The sequence below is a fragment of the Myotis myotis genome, unplaced genomic scaffold (genome assembly GCF_014108235.1).
Source record: "Myotis myotis isolate mMyoMyo1 unplaced genomic scaffold, mMyoMyo1.p scaffold_m19_p_2, whole genome shotgun sequence".
Taxonomy (NCBI): domain Eukaryota; kingdom Metazoa; phylum Chordata; class Mammalia; order Chiroptera; family Vespertilionidae; genus Myotis; species Myotis myotis.
In genome coordinates this window covers 168,109,878-168,125,971 of record NW_023416324.1, presented here as the reverse complement: position 1 = coordinate 168,125,971, position 16,094 = coordinate 168,109,878, and the positions used below count along the sequence as shown (strand labels likewise).

Genomic DNA, 16,094 nt, shown 5'->3' with positions numbered 1-16,094 from the left:
GAAAGTTAATTTTTATAAGATTCATAATATAAAGTACCCAATAATTTTTCAATGTCTATAATATTGAAATGTAATCACTTAGGTCATGAGAAAATATCTAATTTCTAACACTAAACATAAATTTTTCTAAAATAGACAACAAGGAAATTCTTGTGAAGGGATTAAGCAAAACCAAACAACAACAACAAAAACCCTACTAGACAACAGTATAGTGACTATCAGAGGGAAAAGGGAATAAATGGTGATGGAAGGAGACAATACAATATACTAATAATGTATTACAGAACTGTACCCCTGAAACCTATGTGATTTTATTAACACCCCGATAAATGTCACCCCGATAAATTAAATTAAAAGTAGAAAAAGCAGACCACAAAGCTTATTGATATAATTTAATCAAGAAGCAAATGCCCTCCCTGACCGGTTTGGCTCAGTGGATAGAGCGTTAGCCTGCGGACTAAAGGGTCCCGGATTCAATTCCAGTCAAGGGCATGTACCTCGGTTGTAGGCACATCCCCAGTGGGGGGTGTGCAGGAGGCAACTGGTCAATGTTTCTCTCTCATCGATGTTTCTAACTCTCTATCCCTCTCCCTTCCTCTCTGTAAAAAATCAATAAAATATATTTTTTTTAAAAAAAAAAAGAAGGAAATGCCCAAAAATATTAATAGGAACTCCCTCTACATTGTACATTTTGAGTGTGAATTTTCTTTTTCAGAATTTCATTAATTTTCTGCAATGGGCATATCTTTAAGTTTTAAAACCCTGTATTTTTAAAAAGTATTTATTTAGGTATTATTTTGTCAGTACATTGTCCCATGAATAGACATTTAAAAAAAAATAATTCAGATGTTTCCTGAAAAGGTGATATATTGTCATAAGCCACAATATCTGTCATTTCTTGAAGAGTCTGATGCATAATTATACATTGGATTCCCCTCTTCCTCAAAGAAAAAATATCTCAATTGATGTAGCCCTCATTTTTCAATGGGCTCTAATCCAACTATTTCCAAAATTGAAAAAAAAAAAAGCTGATTTTAAAGGCTGATAATTTAGCTGTCACAAAACTGCAGTTAATTTGTGATATCTTTAGTGGAAATTTACAAACAGATTTGAAGCATTTAATAATATTCTTGAAGAATTTAGTAAAAATAAATAAATATTAACTGTACAGTGAAGGTTCTATATATGAGAAGAAAGTATGAGTAGAGATAAGTATTTTATAACTTAATGATTTCTGATCCCATTAGGGCCTTCTAACTGAACAAAATAGGATATTAATATTTTTAATAGTGTATTTTTAGCACGAATATAAAACAAGAAAAACACATAAGCTTTCCATGAAGCATAAAAAAAAATAGTTATTATTTTATTTAATATAAATTAACATTTAGAAAAGAGCAGCTCAGAAACTAGAATAGATCTATTATTTTTTAATTTATAAAAGCTGTACTTTATTGTTAACTCACCAATGTTGGACAGTCTTTGAAAATCAAAAATTTTATTCAGTGGAGTCAGCAATAGTTCTCCATGATTTGTGTCCTATTTATCTAGAAATAATTCATTTCCTGTAATGATTAACTTCATGTAATGAAACTTCCATTTTCAATCTGTGTCACTGAAATTGTTTCTAATGAAATAGGTTTTACGGTAACTATCAATCTGCATGCTCATAAATAAAAGGAGTGTAGAGAGAGATGTATAATGTAAATAAATGGGCTGTTTTAAAGATCATTGAGTGTATATAAACACTCAAAGAGAGATTGAGAGATTGAGAGAGAGAGAGATGATGCCTGAAGTTCCATCTTAAAGTTTACCTGTGACAGTAAAATTGCAGGCAAATTTTACTTTGTTTCTTTTTCATCTGGTTTTGAAATTCTCTACTATTGTATTTAACATAAAAATATAAATTAAAAATTATTTTTAAAAGAAATATATAAATAGCATAAGACTTGGAGATTTTACTTTATATACACATCTAAATGAGACGTTTTGTGTTCTGGGGATGGTTCCTAAACCATGCAAAGAAACCTTGTGGAAGAGGTGGGATATGTACTTTTGTCAAATGGAGACCTTTCCATCTTGGGCTATTTACCTCGCAATCCATTCATTGATCAGATACCAAACTCTTTCAGCACTCTAAAAACAGAAATATCACTCAAATTTTCCTAACCATTTTTATTATGGAGTAGAGATCAGGGCAATAGACTTTATTCAAGCTATAAAATATGAATGTTCAATAAGATATCTATCCTATGTAATAAAAGGCTAATATGCAAATCAACCGAACTGCAGAACGACTGGTGGCTATGAGGTGCACTGGCCACTGGGGCAGACGCTCAATGCAGGTGCTGCCTCCTGGTGGTCAGTACGCTCCCATAGGGGGAGCACCACTCAGCCAGAAGCTTGAGCCGGGCTTATGGCTGGCAGGTGCAGCGGCGGTGACGGTAGCCTCTCCTGCCTCTGTGGCAGCACTAAGGATGTCCGGCTGTTGGCATAGGCCCATGGGGAGCAGGCCTTAGCTGCCAGTCAGGTATCCCCTGAGGACTCCTGGACTGCGAGAGGGCACAGGCCAGGCTGAGGGAACCCCCCCGAGTGCATGAATTTCATGCACCAAGCCTCTAGTTAACAAATAATTCAATTGAAATAATAGTTTAATACAAAAAAAAAAATGAACTTTTGTGAGGTGGCCTGAAAAGAACCAAACCTTTGTATTACATAATCCTATATAATAAAGAGGTAATATGCAAATTAACCATCACACCCTCACAAGATGGCTGCCTACAACCAGGCCAGCAGGGGGGTTAGTGAGGGACAACCAAACAACTGATCAGCAGGCTGCGTGGGGTGACCAGGCTGGCAGTTGGGGGGGACCAGACCAGTGAAGGGGTGCATTGGGGGTGACCAGGCTGGCAGGGGTGGCAGTAAGGGGTGACCCGGCCAGTGGTGGGGGCAGTTAGGAGTGACTAGGCCAGCAGGGAGGAGATGACCTGGCTGGCAGCAGGGGGTAGTTAGGGGTGTCCAGGCTGGAAAGGGGTACAGTTAGGGGCAATCAGGCTGTCACATAGAGGCAGTGAGGGGCAACCAGGCCAGAGGGGGGAGAGGGGCAGTTAGGGGCAACCAGGGAGGCAGGCAGGCAGGTGAGCAATTAGGGGACAGAGGTCCAGGATTGTGAGAGGCCTAAACAGGCAGTCAGACATCCCCCAAGGGGTCCCAGATTGGAGAGGGTGCAGATTGGACTGAGGGGACCCCCCATGCACTAATTTTATGCACCAGGCCTCTAGTTTTATATAATCGTTCTTCCCTCTCTTTTTCTCTTTCCTTATACCAACTGATAGAGGGTGGGCAGATGCTAGATGAGCGAGATTGATGTTTAGGAATGAGAATATTGTGGTTTCAACTAGAGAAATAGCTCATAACTTTAATAGATTCTTTCTTTAAATCATTTATTTTTGTCTACAAATGTCAGTTAATGAACTTAAGTGGCTAATAAAGTAATAAAAATGTTGTTAAAGAAGAAAATGTATGACTTGGGAAAGGGGATAGCATTTTTCTACATTTACCAAACACAATTATTGCTCAGTTCTTCAATTTCCTTTACTTAGTAGATAGAAATTATCTGTGAAATCCTGAGATTATTTTTTCTGTTGTGTAATTATAATGTTAATAGAATATCAGTGGAACTTTTGCTTAAAATCAATTATACAAAGATCTTCAGTTTATTTTAAGAGAAAGACATGACTATGCAATAATGTAATTTTATTACAGTTGTATATTAAAATTTTAAATAATAGTATAAAATATTTTCATTGAAAAGATAAGGTACATTTATAGCCAGATTATAATCAGTATTTGTTTTAGAAAAAGAATTTCTATAAGAGAAAGATATATTGCCCTGAATTTAATTCATAAGAATAGGGAAAGGATAATTAGGAAAGTATAGATTTGAAGCTTTTATTTACTTATTTCCAGTTTACATCTCTGCATATTTAAGTAGAACATTTTTCGAAAACCAAGTTAATATATTTGCCTTTCTTTATAGTTTTGTTTCCAGTGATTACACCTAAATAACTATCCTCACAAATTCTTGCCACTACTTTTTTAAGACAACCATCTTTTACAGGAATCTCTGAAGAAAAGTATTTTCAAGAAATTTAAAGAAAAAAAAATTTCTTCTTTTTTTAAGTTCAGAATGTCAGCATTTATTGATTGCATTCTTTCACCAAGCATAACATTTATTAATTTAAAATAATGTTTGAACTATTTTAGATAAATAGTATATTTCATTTAAATGAAAACATTCACAGTCTATTGGGGATTTTACAAGATCCCACATAGATATGCTGCTTTATTATGATCCAATAAAATATGTTATAACATCAGTATATGTTTTTAAAGTAAGATATTGGCTAAGAAAAATAATAGAAAATAAATATTTTTATTCTTCTTTTCACTTTTAGGTTTTTTATTACAGATAGTATTGCAGATGCTCCCCACTTTTCCCCTCTTTCCCCCCCTCCACCCTGTGCCCACCCCACCCCAGGCCTTCCAAACACTATTGTATGTATCCATGGATTATGAATATATGTATATATGTTCTTTGATTAATCTTGTTCCATCACTCTATCCCCTCTCCCCTCTGAAATAGTTTTCTAAAAGATATAGCTTTGAAAAAAAAAAAGACCACATGTACTTTAAATACATTTCTATCTTTTAAATAAAAGTTAATATTGATAAAGGATATATTTGAATAAAAAAAATACCTGAGTTAGATGCACCTTTAGAACAAAGGATGCAAAGAGTGATTGCTTTTGCAAATACACACACACACACAAAAATATTGATTCATTACTACTTGAGATGTAGCTGTCTCCTTGCCTGCCATTCTAATATGAAACTTTTTACTAGATATGGACAAGAAATTTTGCCAGAAAGAAACCCAGAAAGCCCCCAAACAATAATATACCACAAAATAAAAGCCCCACAATTGTCTTGGTCAAGGTATTTGCTCTTCCACATTTTGTGGTAGGCATTTGCCCATTTCCAAGGTTATTCGCTGTGGCATGTATTTCTGTGGCCTGGACAAATAAAACTTGGCAAACTGTACATTTGTCTTGCATATTGTCTAACATAGAGAAGAATAATGACCCCAACTTTGTAGTCCGTCAATAGACAAATTAGTATTTAAAAAATGTTTTAAACGATTAAAATCAGTCAAACATTTAGTTGCTTTGAAATAAGTGTACATGGAGAGAGGTTCACCCTCGTCTTGAAGAATTTAGATCAGAAAATAACCTAACTAATAACTCAATCTTCTCTATGTACATAGAATGAAACTGAAATCAAGGGGATGCCAGACAGAAACCATTCTAAAATGTTGCTAGTGATGTATGCATCCCAATGTGTGGCATTCTGGGGTTGGTCAGAGGTGTAATTTAATTGTAATCTACCAAAATGCTTTAGAGTTGGATTTTTCTGTATTTCCCATACACATAAAATCAGAATTTAATGTTACCATTAATCAAGATCTCAAGTTTGCAGAATTCTCTGTGAATGCCACATTTTTCTTCACACATTTACACTGTGTTAAGAACATTGAAAAGTCTCATTATTTTACTGAAAAAACAAACAAACAAACAAACAAAAAACCCAACAACAAACAATAGAGGCCTACCAAATGCTATGACTTTGGTCAAAGACAAAATGTGAGTGCCATAGATAACATCCAAAATGATTGATTCCAAGACTTGTATTTAGGTTTTTCAGACAATTTGTTTCTTAATAGGGAATGTCTATAAATAAATAGCAAGGGTTTATACAGCTTTACTTCTACTGCCAAAAGAACTGCTCTAATTTTCATTGACTTTTAAAACCACACTTGAGACAACATGGTCTAGTAAGGTTGAATTAGATCCAAAAGCAAGAAACTAGATCCCTTTTCCCAACCCAGTGTCCTATAAACAATATGACATTCTATTTTGGTTCTTCCAAATAAGACCAAAGTAAAGGTTAGCTCCCTCTTCCTGACAAGGAAGTCAGTTGGATGATAGATAGCCCTAGAAGTTCAAGCTGGAGTGAATATCAGAGAGTACTATTTTAACTTACTATTTTTAAAACATAAAGAAATACATAAAATTTAATGAGGTTAAGTTGTTTGCCTAATAAGCCAGCATTAAATCTAGCTCCCCTGATTCTCACATTAAGAGTAATTTTCACTACAGAATGCACTGAAAATTTTAAAGAAAGATAAATACAAATTATAATATTACAAGAGCAGGAATGTATTTTCCCTAACTCTCTAGGAACATATCTATAGATGTTACAGACTAAATTATTTCATTTTACATAAGTCCCCTAAATATATTAGAAATCTGGTAAACACAGTCAATGCATAATGTGGATGTTAGTACCATCCTTCTGAATGTACTGGGTAGATTTCCCCATGTATTATTATCCTCAAAATTCTTCAAATGCAACTTTCTATCTTGATGTGTTCTTCTCTGAGCCCCACTTATTTCACAAATAGTTTACTAATAATTTCATTGAATTAAAATTTCATTTTTCTTTTCCCAGGATGTACTTTTGGGATATGCAGAAATTGCATGATTGACTATATTACTATTTATACAACCCCCATCTGGAATAGGCATGAGAAAGAGTTGCCATTTGGTTAGAAAAAATAAAGTGTAGTTGAAAGTAATTTAATACAATGTTGGTTAAAGTTAATTTACTTGAGAAAAACAGCATCACAGATTACTTTTAAGTGAAAACAGCAATTACTAAAGGGATGTTTGATGATTGAATTATATTAATGCCTTAAAACATTATTGCAATAATGGCAGAAAAATCAAAGTGATGCAAATATGAAGATTAGGATTAATTTACTAACCTGTAGGATTTTTTGTAAATATATTTTTATTGATTACAGAGAGGGTGAGAGAGATAAAAACACCAATGTGAGAGAGAATCATCTATCAGCTGCCTCCTGCATACCCCACACTGGGGATCAAGCCCACAATCTGGGCATGTGCCCTGACCAAGGAATCAAATCATGACCATTGAGCCATGCCAGCTGGGCACATCTAAAGGATTTTTAAATTCATATATGTGTACCTTGGATAAGATATAGCCATCAATGTGCCAATTCTAAATGACCATACAGGTAACAAAGTTAGAAGTCTAAAGCAAAGAGTGGTTGAAAGGATCTTGTTCCTATTAAAAATCTTCTGTGCTAAGATGTTGCTGATAGGGGTGGTGGAAATAGTAGGGCACTAGTAATGCTAATAGATATTATTAATCACGACTGTTCTGTCTTAATCAACCTGATCTGGTTGCTGTGTTGCAACGCTGACTGCCTCTGGGAGTTTGCCCCAGGAATGCAGTCCCTTCTCTGATTCTGGGAGTGGGATAAGCTGTTTGCCTGCATAAAAAGATTAACTACCTTGTCATTGGACTTCAAGATTCTTTGAGCAGACACACTGACCACAACCCCGCACCCCTCATCCTGCTATACCCTTCCTCCTGCACGTAGCTTTTCTTCCCTATCCTATCTAATAAAAGAGAAACATGGTAATTGGCGTACGACTGCTACCCTTCCCATTGGCTAATCAGAGCAATATGCAAATTAACTGCCAGCCAAGATGGCGGCCGGCAGCCAGGCAGCTTGAAACTAACATGAGGCTTGCTTGCTTCAGTGACGGAGGACTCCAACATTCCCCGCCTGCCACTGCAGGCCTCTGAGCTGCAACTCTAAGCAACTATGTAACAAATATAGAAGCTAAACAAAACACCATAAACCTGCTCTAGTCAACCCGGCTTCAACCAGCAGGATCGCAACATTGTTTCAAATACAGAAGGGAAACAAAGGCCAGAAACCTGCTTTCAGCAGCGGAGGCCTAAGAGCTGGAGCCAAGCCTCAAAGCTAAAGCTGGCCCAGAATAAAAAAAAAGAAAAAAAGGAGCAGTTGGGAGCTTCAGTCACCCGCCAGCCTGAAAACAGCCCTCAGCCCCTCACCCAGACTGGCCAGGCACCCCAGTGGGGACCCTCACCCTGAAGGGTGTGTGACCAGCTGCAAACAGCCATCATCCCCTCACCCAGACTGGCCAGGCACCCCAGTGGGGACCCCCACCCTGATCCAGGACACCCTTCAGGGCAAACCAGCTGGCCCCACCCGTGCACCAGGCCTCTATCCTATATAGTAAAAGGGTAATATGCCTCCCAGCACCAGGATCAGCGGAGCCGAGAGGCCTACCGGCACCGGGATCAGTGTGACAGGGGGCAGCACCCAAACTCCCTGATCGCCCTGCTCTGTTCGTGACAGAGGAAGGCACCCCAACCCTCTGATCAGCCCTGCTCTGTGCCTGATAGGGGGAGCTCCCCAGCCCCCTGATCGCCTTGAGGCTCTGTGTGTGACAGGGTGCGGCGCCCCAACCCCCTGATCAGCCCTGCTCTGTGTGTGACAGGGGGGAGCTCCTCAACCTCCTGATGGGCCCTGCTCTGTGCATGACAGGGGGTGGCGCCACAACCTCCCCATCAACCCTGCCTTGAGTGTGACGGGGGCGGTGCCCCAAACCCCCAATCGGCGCTACCCTGAGCGTGACTGGGGGTGGCATCACAACCTCCCAATCCTCCCTGCTCTGTGCATGACAGGGGGCAGCACCCCAACTCCCCAATCGGCCCTGCTCTAAGCCCAACCAGGGGCTGCACCTAGGGATTGGGCCTGCCCTCTGCCACCCGGGAGCGGGCCTAAGCCAGCAGGTCGTTATCTCCTGAGGGGTCCCAGACTGCGAGAGGGCACAGGCCGGGCTGAGGGCCCCCCCCCCCCCGAGTGCACAAATTTTTGTGCACCGGGCCTCTAGTCCTATATAATAAAAGGCTAATATGCAAATAGACCGAACAGTGTAACAACCAGAACAACCGAACAACAGGTCTCTATGATGTGTGCTGACCACCAGGGGGTGTGTGTGGAACATGGCGGGCATTGGCTGTGGCAGGATGGTGGAGCAGGTGAGTGGGGGTGCCAGACCAAGGCAGGGGACCAGTCTCCTGTCATCAGGGTGAGCCTCAGGTGGTTACTGAAAATTCTTTGCTCCTGCGCACTCCAGTCCCACCCAGTGCTCGCACCAGCTCCACTAACATCCTCAGCAGGCGCTGGAGCTGCCACTCACACCTGCTACTGGTGCCTGGCACTGATCCCAATCACTGGGCAACATCATTGGGTGTGAGCAGCAGCTGGTGGCCATGATCACCCCTAAGGGCTTCTCCACCTCCCCCTGCTCCTGAGGGGGTATCAGGGCCAGCAGCCACTGCTTGCACCCGCTGACAGTACTGGCCCTGCTCACACCACTGCTGGCACTGGCCCCAGTCACTCCACGCCATCAGCAGGTGCAAGCGGTGCCGGTGCTGTCAGCACATGGGAGCAGCAACAGTGGGACCAGGGCTGCTGTAGAGCTCTTTAAAATGGTGGCAAGTGTGCTTCAACTACAAATGATCTGAACAGAGAACAGAAACTTATAAAATGTAACACATTCTGTCAACATGATTCACTACTGGGAGAAGGGACGGGTTTGAAACTCAGTTAATGACAGGAAGAACCTAATCTATATATATCATACCTGCTCATTTCACTAAAAGCAGGCATTTCTATGCCTGCCCATGCACTCAGCACACATACACAAGCGTAAAGCAATAGCTAGGAATGTAGATCATTTGGTTAGATTTTCATAATTTGTTGTTTAACTTCCTGATTTCAAGAGTAATTTAACCTCAAACCAAGAATGAGGGCATGCAAGGCAGGTAAAATGCCTTTCATATGAGTAATTTAGAGCCAGATGGAGGTCCTCCTGACAGCGATGTTATTTGCAACCATCACTTCATTTTAAACAAACAAATAGATTAGAGTTGGGAAGAGCTCAAATTTGAAATGAATGATCATGGGAACATTAATGTCTCACTATATTGGAGAAGGATGCCTTCATTTTGCTGCAGTCAGCACTTTTAAAAATTAAGACTAAATCTAATTAATTCAAAGTTGGCAAATGTCTAGTCAATTATTCTCTTTAATACTTACTTTAATTATGATGGTTTTCTTTTTAAGTCAAAGTCTTTCAGTATATCTCCAATTCCAATTTCATGGCTCTGAATGTAATAATGACCTCTAGCCTTTGCATTTACTTCTCCTATGAGATTTTAGATACATTAATTCTAACACTGTCTTGGTTCCAAATGCAGCACATAATGATGTTAAAGGGTGCAGTGACTAAACTTTTCACTAACTCATTGCTTTAATAAATTACCCAGATAAAATCTGAACTATGTAGCATGCTATTCAAGCTTGTTTTTCCTTCACAGGCCAATTTTTCACTCCATGTCCTTGTCGGCCAGTCACATTAGACTTCCTTTTCAAACTAATTTGTTTTTCAATTAAAGGTTGACATGCAATCTTATATTAGTATCCTGTGTACAACACAGTGATTAGACATTTATATAACTTACGAAGTGATCACCCCCAATAAATCCATATGGAACCATTAATTATTACAATATTAGAGACAATATTCCTTATGTTGTACTTTACATCCTTGTGACTATTTTGTAACTACCAGTTTGTACTTGTTGGTCCCTTCACCCTTTTCACCCATTCCCCCCAGCCACCCTTCCATCTGCCAACCATTCTCTGTCATCTATGAGTTTGTTTCCATTTTGTTTGTCCATTTTTTTAAAATTCCACATATACGTGAAATCCTATGGCATTTGCTTCTCTCTGACTTATTTCACTGGGCATAATACTCTCTAGTCCACCCATGTTGTGGCAAATGGCAAGACTTCATTAGTTTTACGGCTAAGTAATAGTCCATTGTAAATATGCACTGCTTCATCTTAATCCATTTATCTATAGATGGACACTTATATTTCTTCCAAAAATTGTCTATTGTAAATAATGCTTCAATGAACATAAAGGTACATATATCTTTTTGAATTGGTGTTTTGGGTTTCATTGGATAAATAATCAGAATTGAAATTGCAGGGTCATATGGCAGATCTATTTTTAATTTTTTGGAGTAAACTCCATACTGTTTTCCACTGTGGCTACACCAATTTACATTCCCACTAACAGTGCACATGAATTCCCTTTTCTCCATATTCCCACCAACACTTGTTTGTTGATTTATTGATGATGACCATTCTGACAGATGTGAGGTGATAGCTCATTGTGACTTTAATTTGCATTTCTCTTATGATTAGTGGCATTGAGCACCTTTTTATATGTCTACTAGAGGCCCAGTGAACGAATTTGTGCACAGGTGGGGTCTGGCCAGCCCACCCTGATGGTGGCCGATCAGGCCGGGCCAGCCAAGGAGAGGGGCCACAAGCAGTTGGCTGGCTGGCCTGCCCTCAATCGGGGTTGGGGGCGGGGGGGTTGATTAGGGGCCAGGCCAGCCAAGGGGAGGGGCCATGGAAGGTTGGGGGGGATAGGGGCTCTGATCAGGCCGGTTGGCCACTGCAGTGTGTGTCATAGCAACCAGTCATTCTGGTCATTCCAGTCATTCCATCATTCTGGTCACTTGGCTTTTCTATATATAGATTGGCCATCTCTATATCTGCTTGGGAAGAATATCTATTCGGGTCTTCTGCCCATTTTTTTAAACTGTATTTTTTTGGGGGGTGTTAATTTCTAAATATATCCTTCACCTTCTTCACTAGCAGAACTTTGTTGACATATCTCTGTATACCCGGACTCCTTTATTACACCAGCATTTTACCTTCTCACTCTCAAGCCTATAATCAAATGCTACCAGCTCCTTTTAGTCGTCTAGTTTTTTTTGTTTGTTTGTTTGTTTTTTTGTTGTTTTTTTTTATCTCTCTCCTCTCTTTCTTTCATTACAGTATGTGTTTGTATTTCTACCTCCACTATTAAATTTCAAATACTTTGAGAGCAATTATTGTCATAATCACTTCTGTCCCTATTTGCAAGTATCAGACTGATTTGAAATAAAAATAAGTGAAAACATATTTGATTTTTTTTAATAAATAGTAACTGAAATTTCTGATAATTTAAAGGCAAAAATGAGATAATGTTCTTAAATTTGTTATCCGGTTTTAAAGATACACTAGTGGAAAGAATAGTTGCAGTTCTTTATGTTCCTATTTTTCATTGACCCTAAAAATTCAAGAATAAACAATGTCATTGAAACTTGATCCTCAAAGTTTATCACACTACAGTGTTTCAAAACCTTCTGTCATTTAAATATACCTTGATGCTCTCTTATTATTTATTTAATGTTATTTAGATTAGCTTTTAAAAAATATATATTTTTATTGATTTCAGAGAGGAAGGGAGAGGGAGAGAGAGATAAAAACATCAATAATGAGAATCATCCATTGGTTGACCCCTACTAGGGATCAAACTTACAACTAGGGCATGTGCCATGACCAGGAATTGAACCGTGACCCCCTGGTTCACAGGTCTATGGCTCAACTACTGAGCCACACCGGCTGATTAGCTTTTTCAAATCTATTTTAAAAATTCTATCAGTATGAAAAATGACAAATCAGTATCATTTGATAGACAAAAATATATACATATGATGAAAAATAGTATAATTACAAGCTAAAAATTAAAGAAAATGTAAAAATAAGATATAAGATATATTGATAATAAATCTAATAATCCAAAATGAAGAAATGAGAATAAATTACCCAATGGCATGGTAATGTTAAATATGAGCCAATAGTTAAGACATTTAAAAACATTAAAGCTCATGGTTCCTTAATTTTAAAAAAAATTAAATATAAATATGATTGTTCAATTTTTTATTTTGCTACTAAATAGCACAAGAAACCCTAATTTTCATGGGATTTGTCATTTTAAGGGAGGAAAAATAATTCAGATGCCTTATCTGATAAGGTTGAGTAATGATGACTCATTCCCAAACAAAATGACATGTAAGACTTTTGTTCTACAATCTTTTATTTCAGGAAATCTGACGCAATGTCTTGAATTTTTTTTCTGTTATATTTTAGTTGATGTTGGAAAAATGTTGAAAAATAAGTTCCTTATCCATGACCATTTCCATTCTGGAAAAAAACCTGCAAAGACCTTTTATTTGTTTCTTCTTAATGATCAAATTATTTTACCAAGTTTTTCTCATGAGTGTAATACCAAATAAATTGTTCAACTAAAAACACATTTTCAATATTGATTGTATAAGACAGATAACGAAGTCAGAGTATTTGTTTCTAGAGCCCTTAGTATACATGGTAATATTATATAGCAAGGTTATTATTACCTTTTATTGAACAGTTAGCCCATGCCAGGCCTTGTTCTATATATAGTATTTTACTTAATTCTCACAATGGTCCCTCACAATTATAATTTGTGTGTGTGTACTTTTTCACATTTTACCACAAAAAAATAAAAATAAAAATTGGTGGATCCAAAAGTGAAACCTAGATCTAATCAATTGCAGAGGCACACTTTTTACTCAAGTTGTTTTTGCTCATAATTGGGGAAAAGTAGAGTTGGAAAATATTAACTCAATAACAGATGCCCCAATTTTAAAGAAAATTTACAACAAATATTTTAACTTCACATATTAAAGAGCAATCCTTTTTGATCACTTAATCTGTATTTCAATTATAGCATATAAAGATTTCAATTTGGTAAATGAAGACAATATCAACTTGTAGCACAACTAGAGGCCCAGAGCACAAAATCTGTGCATGGGAGTGGGGTGTCCCTCAGCCCAATCTGGGCACTCTCGCAATCCGGGACCCCTAGGTAGAGTCCTTAGACCTGGCCGGCAGTCAGGGCCTATTAGGGCTTTCCTTCCCCAGGCTGCCAGCAGCTGGCCCCACCCCCGCCACTGCCACTGCTTGCCATCTGTGTGGCACTGCCCACCCCTCCCCTGCCACCAGTTGCCTCCCTCTGCGGGTGACAGGCATAGGATGCAATGGCTTGGCTGGCCTGGGCCTCCCTCTGTGGGGCGATTGCTGGCCGTCCCCACACACCCACCACAGCGTCACTGGCCAGTGGTCTGGGCCTCCCTCTGTGGGGCCATCGATCACAGGGTCCCCAGATTGATCGCCCTGCAGAGGGAGGCCCTGCCCACCCACCTCAGCACTGCCAGCTGGGTGGCCTGGGCCTACCTCTTTGGGGTGATCATGGGGCATGACAAGTCCCCCTGTGTGAGTATGTCATAGCATGGTCATCCGGAAGGTCGTCGGGACGGTCATTCTGCTGTTCAGTTGTTCAGTCGATTTGCCTATGATGCTTTTATTATTATAGATTTGCAGATAACACTAAGATTCAGTTACATCTTAACTCTCATAATGAGTGATAAGAAAAGCACAGATAACCAGGGTCCATATACAGTGAATCCATGCTGACTCAAATACATTTGAATACTTACTTCCTGGATCTATTAAGCACTTAGGCTGTTTTCTTCCAGTAAGTAGAAAAATAGAGAGATGCTACCACTGCTGCCACTGCCCCTACTACGGAAGCTGCTGGTGAGGTGAGCTCTGGTCCCTCTGCCCCAGCCAGAAAGCCAATCCAATGCTCTATCTGGTGGTGGTGCCCAAGGGCTCTATGGGGAATAGCAATGGAAATTCATGTTGAGAATTTCTCTGGCTCAGGCAGTAGCCATTCTTCAGAAGCACTGTGCCATCATCAAAATGTCCAGGTTCTCTACAGTGAACAGTCTCCTCTAAGCCATGACCTCATCCTTAACCTGAGAGAGGATGAGATCAAACTACTGTTTGATGCTTTCAATCAGAGACTTAAGGTGATTGAAGTATATTATTTGACTAAAATAAAGTTAAAATATTGTGGAATACATTTTAACTCTCAGGCCATAGCTCCCACCATGGAGCAGATTGACCAGTCTTTCGGTGCAACCCATCCTGGAGTGTACCACTCCACTGAGCAGTTCTTCCACTCAACTTCAGAGGACTGTCTTCCTCTTTTCAGTTAGACTCGCAGACAGAGGCACCCAAGTATGAGCCCAATGTTGCCCATGGTCTGGCTTCTCTCCAGATACCCCACAGATCAACTGTGAAATAAATGAACATCTACAGTGGAAACAGCCTACAGGATACCAAGGCTCCCGTGATGACCCCGAGCTGTTTCCTGGACACTGTGTATGCTGAGAGTGTAGATGTTCTTTGAGATGGAACTGGACCTTAAGGTTTACGACTTTGCCTACTTGTTGCAGGTTGTGGACCTGGCCTGTTAGCAGATGCCAAGATGTGGGTATTTGAACATTCAGTGTATTTTGGTGATTCTTGCCAAGACATTCTTAGCATGCTTGTTTCTCCACACAAGGTCTTCTATAAGTCAAAAGACATGATGAACATTCATTCTCCTTCCTCTCTTAAACAAGTTCCATCCAAGTGCAATGACTACAATTTAAATAACTTCACTCTCAGAGTGGACATGCTCTTTGACTCAAATATGCATGAAGTGAAGAAGTTTGTCCTTCACACCAATTATTCTGGGCATTATAATTTTAACATTTATCACCGTTGTGAGCTCAAGATCCCAATAGCCATAAAGAAAGAAAATGCAGATGGTCTGACAGAAACATGCACAACCTATAGCAAGTGGGACAAGACCCAGGAGCTCCTGGGTCACCCTGTGGAGAAGCCTGTTGTCCTTCACAGGTCCTCCTCCCCAAACAACACCAACCTATTTGGCTCCACATTTTGCTTTGGTCTTCAGCTGATGGTCTTTGAGGTTATGCAAAACAATCACATTGCTTCGGTGACCCTGTATGCCCCGCCTCCCCCGCCCAAGGCCTGGTGCCCATCTGAAAACAGCAGAGCTTCCCTAGGGACATCACCACCCAGTTCTCCCGTGGAACTGTGCATCACATCCTGCTCAGGGGGCTTTTATGTGACACCTGTGGGTTTTCTTGGACACCTTGCCAGTGTTAAAGGGCTGTTGTGATGTTCTGAGATGGAGCTCAGGCTGGGTGCTCTGCCATGGGGTGAGAGACTCAGCTATTCTTCTGTCCATCTTTAGCCTGGTGGTGCCAACAGGGAACACAGACTATACAAAGAAGCACAAACTTTGAGCCTTGATATCTGGGCCCGAG

The 16,094-nt window shown here is 39.7% G+C and overlaps 1 pseudogene; it reads left to right on the top strand.

Annotated features, from left to right (window-relative positions):
- Positions 1-14,554: 14,554 nt before the first annotated feature.
- On the top strand, positions 14,555-15,830 carry LOC118677367 (annotated as a pseudogene).
- The last annotated feature ends 264 nt before the right edge of the window (positions 15,831-16,094 follow it).